The sequence below is a fragment of the Pinus tabuliformis genome, chromosome 8, assembly GCF_031772625.1.
Source record: "Pinus tabuliformis cultivar Carrire ecotype Pingquan chromosome 8, CPIR1, whole genome shotgun sequence".
Lineage (NCBI taxonomy): Eukaryota > Viridiplantae > Streptophyta > Pinopsida > Pinales > Pinaceae > Pinus > Pinus tabuliformis.
The window spans coordinates 1,793,436,334-1,793,442,485 of record NC_142294.1 but is presented as its reverse complement, the minus strand read 5'-3'; the positions used below and the strand labels follow the sequence as shown (position 1 = coordinate 1,793,442,485).

Here is a 6,152-nt window from a genome sequence, read left to right as displayed (position 1 = left end):
ATGACATTTGCTTAATTTTTAAAACTATGATTTTGAAAAGTGCCTTTATATATATGCGCAAAGACACAACAATTCCAAATAAGATTATAGAAAATAATAAAAGAAAGAAAGTAATAGCATTGTCTATTCAGACTCCACGTCTCAGGACAAGCCTCAATCTATAATATGCTCACAATACTAAGATCAAATTATGAGACTTTAAGATAAGGAAAAAAATATTCCTATTGTGTGGAGACTCCAAAATATGCACAAAATCACCCATAGTGGATCATTGGATAGGTTCGAAAAAGCTTATCTTTTTTTCCACTCACATCATGCAATTATTAATGTACCCACTAAAGCCTAGAGCTTCAAGGTTGAGAGTCAAGTTGCATGTCCACACCCATGGGCCATTGATATGGTATATGAATTACTAACTTATGAGGATAGAGTAATCAAATTGAAGAGGTTTTTAGTAGTCTAATAAAAATAATACTAACTTTTCTTGTTTGTATGGGTGAAGTAACATTTTTCTATTTGATTTTGAGAATTTTTATGAACTTTATTTAGCATACATTGGTGATAGTTCCCAATTTTTATATATTTGCCTTATTTATTAGTTTGATTAAATGTCAAATGTGTGGTCATCATGCCTCTCATGCATTAGATACATTCATACATGAATCTCAAAGAAACTAGGTTAAGGCCTTTAAGGTGTTGGGGGTGTGACTATTAGAGCTTTGTCCTTTTTATGGGTTCAAAAATTATGTTTTTTTTTTAAATACTTCTCTTATATATTGTTAGTGGTTAAAATGTTATAATCCTTTTAAATTTCTATTTAACAACGAGTTCAATCTTTTTTTATTGATTTAAGATCATTCTTTACTCCAAATTATCATTTTGAAAAATGACATTGATTGTTCCTCTTCACACTGCATTATAGTTAATAAATTTGACCAAATACAATTTTTAAGATGGCAATACAACAACCTATATCACACCCACTCGTTAATATTTTTCACGGTAGTCATTGTTAATGTTATGATTTCCTAAATTTAATATAAATTTAGCTTCATCCCAGGAAGAGCTATTTAACCTACGGTCGTAATATAAGATAATTCTTTCTTGATAAACTTACTTTGATACGCAACCCTTGTAATTAATATTATGATTTTCGAAATTTAAGATAAATCTAGAGCTATTTATTTAGCCTTGTAAAGCTATTTATTTAACCAACCGAGTTAATAATATATAATTCTTTGGCCATAACGTTAAGAAATCAATCATGTCGGCGCGACCAAATTGTTGCCCGGAAAGCCACAATACCGATTCACACTCGTATAAATCGATCACTCAATTTGGCACCTCCATCATATTTGAATTGGTACGGTGATTCTGTGAAATCTGTGCGGGCAGACAATCGAAGGGCGGGACGAACGAGATCGATACATAAGAAAATAGTACTGCTGGCTGAAATATAATAATGGAGAGGCGTATTATAACATGGGAAGAAGGATTGGCTATGGTCTCTACTGGTATCCAAAAATTGAGAAACAAGTTGGAAGGAACTAATTGCAGCGATGAGTTACATTTGGATGAGTACATCAGAATTTATGAAACTATCTGCAACATGTGCAGCCATAACATGTACAAAAGCAAAAATGAAAACTACTCACATCAACTTTACGATATTTACCAGAAGTCGCTTGAAGAGTACATCTCTTGCGTAGTTTTACCAGCATTAAGGGAACAACATGATGTGTTCTTGCTAAAAGAATTCCTGAAACACTGGGAAAATTACAAGGCCTTCGTTCGTTACATGTCTGGCATGTTCTATTATTTGATTTACCACATCCTTTGGACTGGCAGACTCCCTCTAAGAGAAGTTGGGTTGATGTGTTTCCGAGAGGCTCTGCCTGATGATACACACATTAATCTCAATAATGTTGTGTTCGATTTGATTAAGCGAGAGCGCGAGGGAGAGCAGGTTGATAGTACATCGTTAAGAAAATTTGTGGACATGTATCTGGAAATTGGTAATGGTCACCTAGATTACTACGTGAACAATTTTGAAAATTTTATGTTTGAGGATACTCGAATTTACTATGCTCGAAAGGCTGCTTTATGGATTTCGGAGTATTCTTGTCCACAGTATATGGTAAAGGCTGAAGAGTGCTTGCAGAATGAGGAGCACAGAGTTGGCAATTATTTGCACTCCAGCAGCAAGAATGCGTTATTAGAGATGGTCCAAAATGAACTACTTGCCCGTTATGAAATTCAACTTTTAGGGAAACATGATTCAGGTTTCGATGCCCTGCTTAGGGATGATAAGAAAATTGATATTTGTAGGATTTACAGGTTATTTTGTAAAATCCCCAAAGGTCTCCAGCCAGTGGCAAGTATTTTTCAACAACATATAATTAGCCGAGGCATGGACTTAATCAAATGCGCCGAAGACACTACTAGGAACAATAACTCATCAAGCAGTAGAAGAATACATGGACTTGAATTCATAGAGAAGTTAATTGAAATTTATGACCAGTATGTCGGTTATTTGGTGCATGAATTTCAAAATGATAATACCATTTCTAAAGCTCTGCACGAAGCTTTGGTGGTAATTTGCAATAAAAGAGTTGGAGGAACCACAAGTGAAGAGTTGTTTGCAGCTTTTTGGGATAATTTGTTGAAGAAGGGTGGCAGTCTAAAAAGGACCGATGATGATAATACTGAGAGCCTGGTGGAAAAGGTTGTAAAACTTGTTCTCTATGTGAGTGATAAAGATTTATTTGCGGAATTTTGCAGGAAATACTTAGCTAAGAGATTGTTGCATGATAGAGGTATAAATATTGATGATGAACAGAAAAACTTGTCGAAGTTGAAGGAGCCCTGTGGTTCAAGTCTTATATCAAAAATGGAGCGTATGGTTAAGGATTTCGTAGTTTCGAAAGAAATCCAAGCTGAGTTTCACAATTCCGCATATAACGATATGAAACTAACGTTGGATGTCACAGTATTGAATGCTACACGGTGGCCAACTTGCAAGTCTTCCAATCTTTATCTACCTTCTGAGATGGCTGCATGTCTTGTCAAATTTCAGGAATTTTATTCTCTGACATATCAACATCGTACACTTACATGGGTATACTCCTTGGGGACCTGTGACATCATCTCCAAATTTGACACCACGGTAATAGAGTTGTCAGTAACAACATATCAGGCAGCTCTGCTATTGCTCTTCAATGAAGCTATAAAGCTCAGCTATGAAGAAATTAAATCTCAACTGAATTTGGAAGATGAAGATGTTATTCGACTACTCCATTCAGTTTCATGTGGCAAGTATAAGATTCTTGTAAAGGAACCTAGCACTGCAACAATATCTACAACTGATAATTTTGAATTCAATACTGCCTTTTCACACAAGTTGAAGAAGATTAAGATTCCCTTTACAGAGGTGAAAGTGAATGAGAGGAATAAAGTGATCGAAAATGTAAAAGAAGACAGACAGTGCTCAATAGATGCAGCAATAGTTCGCATCATGAAGGCTAGAAAGATCTTACCTCAGCATCAACTATTGAGTGAGTGTGTCGAACAGCTCCAAAGCACGTTCAAGCCCGAATTTAAAGCAATAAAAGCCCGAATTCAGGACTTGATCTCAAAGGAGTACCTGGAACTGGACAATGAAAATTCTAATTTTTTGAGATATATACCCTAAAATCTCTGATTGAGATGCAAGTCAAAAACAAATCTGTAGTGAAACTCATGGTTAATTTTGTTTTATTTTATCATAGACATTTTACTTGATTTTGGATAATCTATGTTCTACGGCTCTCCTTTTTTCGGTATTACTATCAGTCCTCTTATAGATAAAATATTATTGGATAGTAGTTGTGGTATATTCTTTTTGTAAATATCGCTAATGGATTTTTGTTAAATTATTTCATGAGTATGAGATATGTAGGTGTGAAATTTGTATTTTCTATATATAGTGGAAACCATTTCCTTTTGGTAGTTTGGCTAAAGTTTAGCCTGAACATGACGCTTTTGTTAGAGGGGTTGGTCTAGAAAGGACTTTATTGACATGGGTTTTGGTTGGTTTTCATCAATGTCTTTCACATGTAATCTCTGTATTCTTTGGACTTGATTGATGGACTTGCATTGGAGAAAGGGCAGTACGACTTCTTTTGAAGTTGGTATAGAGATTCTTATGATTTAAAGATTCAAGTCTCCTTTTTCTTTTCGAAGAGATTCAAACAGTCTCTTGATGTTCTTTTATTAGATTCATATTTTTGAAGTTCATGGTAAAATGTTATGGTATATATGACCAGCAGTGATACATGTTCAATATGTATATATATAAAAAAGTTGGTGCTAGAACGATGTTTGTTGAAGACTCCTGCCCATGACCGTGTATTTGTGAAGAAGTTGTGAAAAACCATCTTTGGCACACCACAACAAGCAATTTGCAGTTTATGAGATTATGTACAACTCTTTCTCTCGCGATCTATAATCCCACAATTGTAGCTATTCCACATGTTATCATCAATGGTTACAATAATGTATTAGCAGTCGCTATTGAACTTGACTATTCTTTTCCACTTCTTTTCCACTCGCTAAGAAAGTGGAGTATTTGAAGGATCCAAGCAAGTTTGCACTTGCTGCAGCACCAGTGTGGCATTGTATTTAAAACTCATTATAGCTTTTTATCTACATGCATTGATTCCTTGATTTGACTGTTGCATAAGAGTTTGGTGGGCTGTATAAAGACAATGATTATTTTGACAAATAAAAGTAATCTTTTGTGGAGAAAAGTTTAGTCGGTTGTATTGTGAGAACATAGTGTTGGTTATTTTTATGTAATGGATTGTAATTTGTGCTTGTTGGTTGCACACTAATCATTTGCTGCACATTTATAAACGATATTACTGTGTATTGTGAGTGGGTATTGCTTTTCTGCATTGAGTAGTAGTTGTGATCAGTTTTTAAGATGTAAATCTGATATTGAAGAAAAGATGGCCAGAATAAGTGAAGTATTAGAGTTCCTCAAAACTCTCATATTGTCTATTAATCATGATACATTAAAAGCTTGCAAAGTTTCTCTCACAGACATTCATGTCTGTCTACAAAATGCACAAGAGAAAATTGATTTTTTGCAGCTCGAATCTCAGCTACAGCAAGAAGTATTAAAATATAGGAGTCATTCTGAACATGTTTTTGTTCATAACATTGAGATTGCAACCCATCAGAAGCAAGTCAATAATGTTACAGTTGGTTCAGATTTAGTACCCAATAAAGCAACATTTGTACATGCAGATGCAAAAACTCAGTCTGCACTTCCCAAGCCCATCATTAGACCTTGGGAACAGCATGTCCACAACAAGCACAGAACTCATCTTGGACATGACAAGGACTTGTCCTTTCATATTCCAGACTACACAAAGCCCATTCAGTTTCAATGTTAGATGATCCAAAAATACTTTTTTATCATAGTTTATAAAATTAGAATAAAATTAGAATAAAATAATTATTAATTTAAGATATTAAATTAATAATTATTATTCTAGAATGTTTAATTATTTAATGGAGACTTTTAGAATTAGCATATTGTTGTAACTAGATATGACTCTCCAAATGTGTCGTATCTTGGGCTCTATTATAGGAGATTAGTTAGCTAGTTGGTTTGAATAACATTTATTGTAAATGGACACTTGTTATTTAATAAGTGATCCATAATTAGAGGTAGTTAGGACATGGAGCTTATAAATAGCTCATTGCAAGAGTGTTTGTGTTGTTCGGGTGTAAGCTCTTGCAAATCAATTATGTAATTATTTTTTTCTGATTAATAAAATTATGTGTCTCAGGAGATTCCAACTCAACAAAATCCTAGAAAACTCCATTCAGTTGGTCAGCGGATAATTGATATGAAATTTGTCAAAATTTTGTTCAAAAGAGAAGAGAAGAAATTTTATTGATTTTAGATTTTAAAATTCGAAAATCAATTTTTTCTTGAATTATTATCAAAATCATTGTGTTGAATTTCTATTATTTTAGTGCCATATTGGATGGCCTGTTCTGTGTATACTCGCTGGTGCCTTCTCTACATAAATGCTGAGGAAATTTAATTTCTGGGCGGATCCTGTTGATGTTGAGTATTTACGAAAAATTATAGTGATGTG

At 34.0% G+C, this 6,152-nt stretch overlaps 1 pseudogene; it reads left to right on the top strand.

Moving 5' to 3' along the window:
- Positions 1 to 1,462: 1,462 nt before the first annotated feature.
- LOC149243396 (cullin-1 pseudogene) lies at positions 1,463 to 3,691 on the top strand (annotated as a pseudogene).
- Positions 3,692 to 6,152: the final 2,461 nt, after the last annotated feature.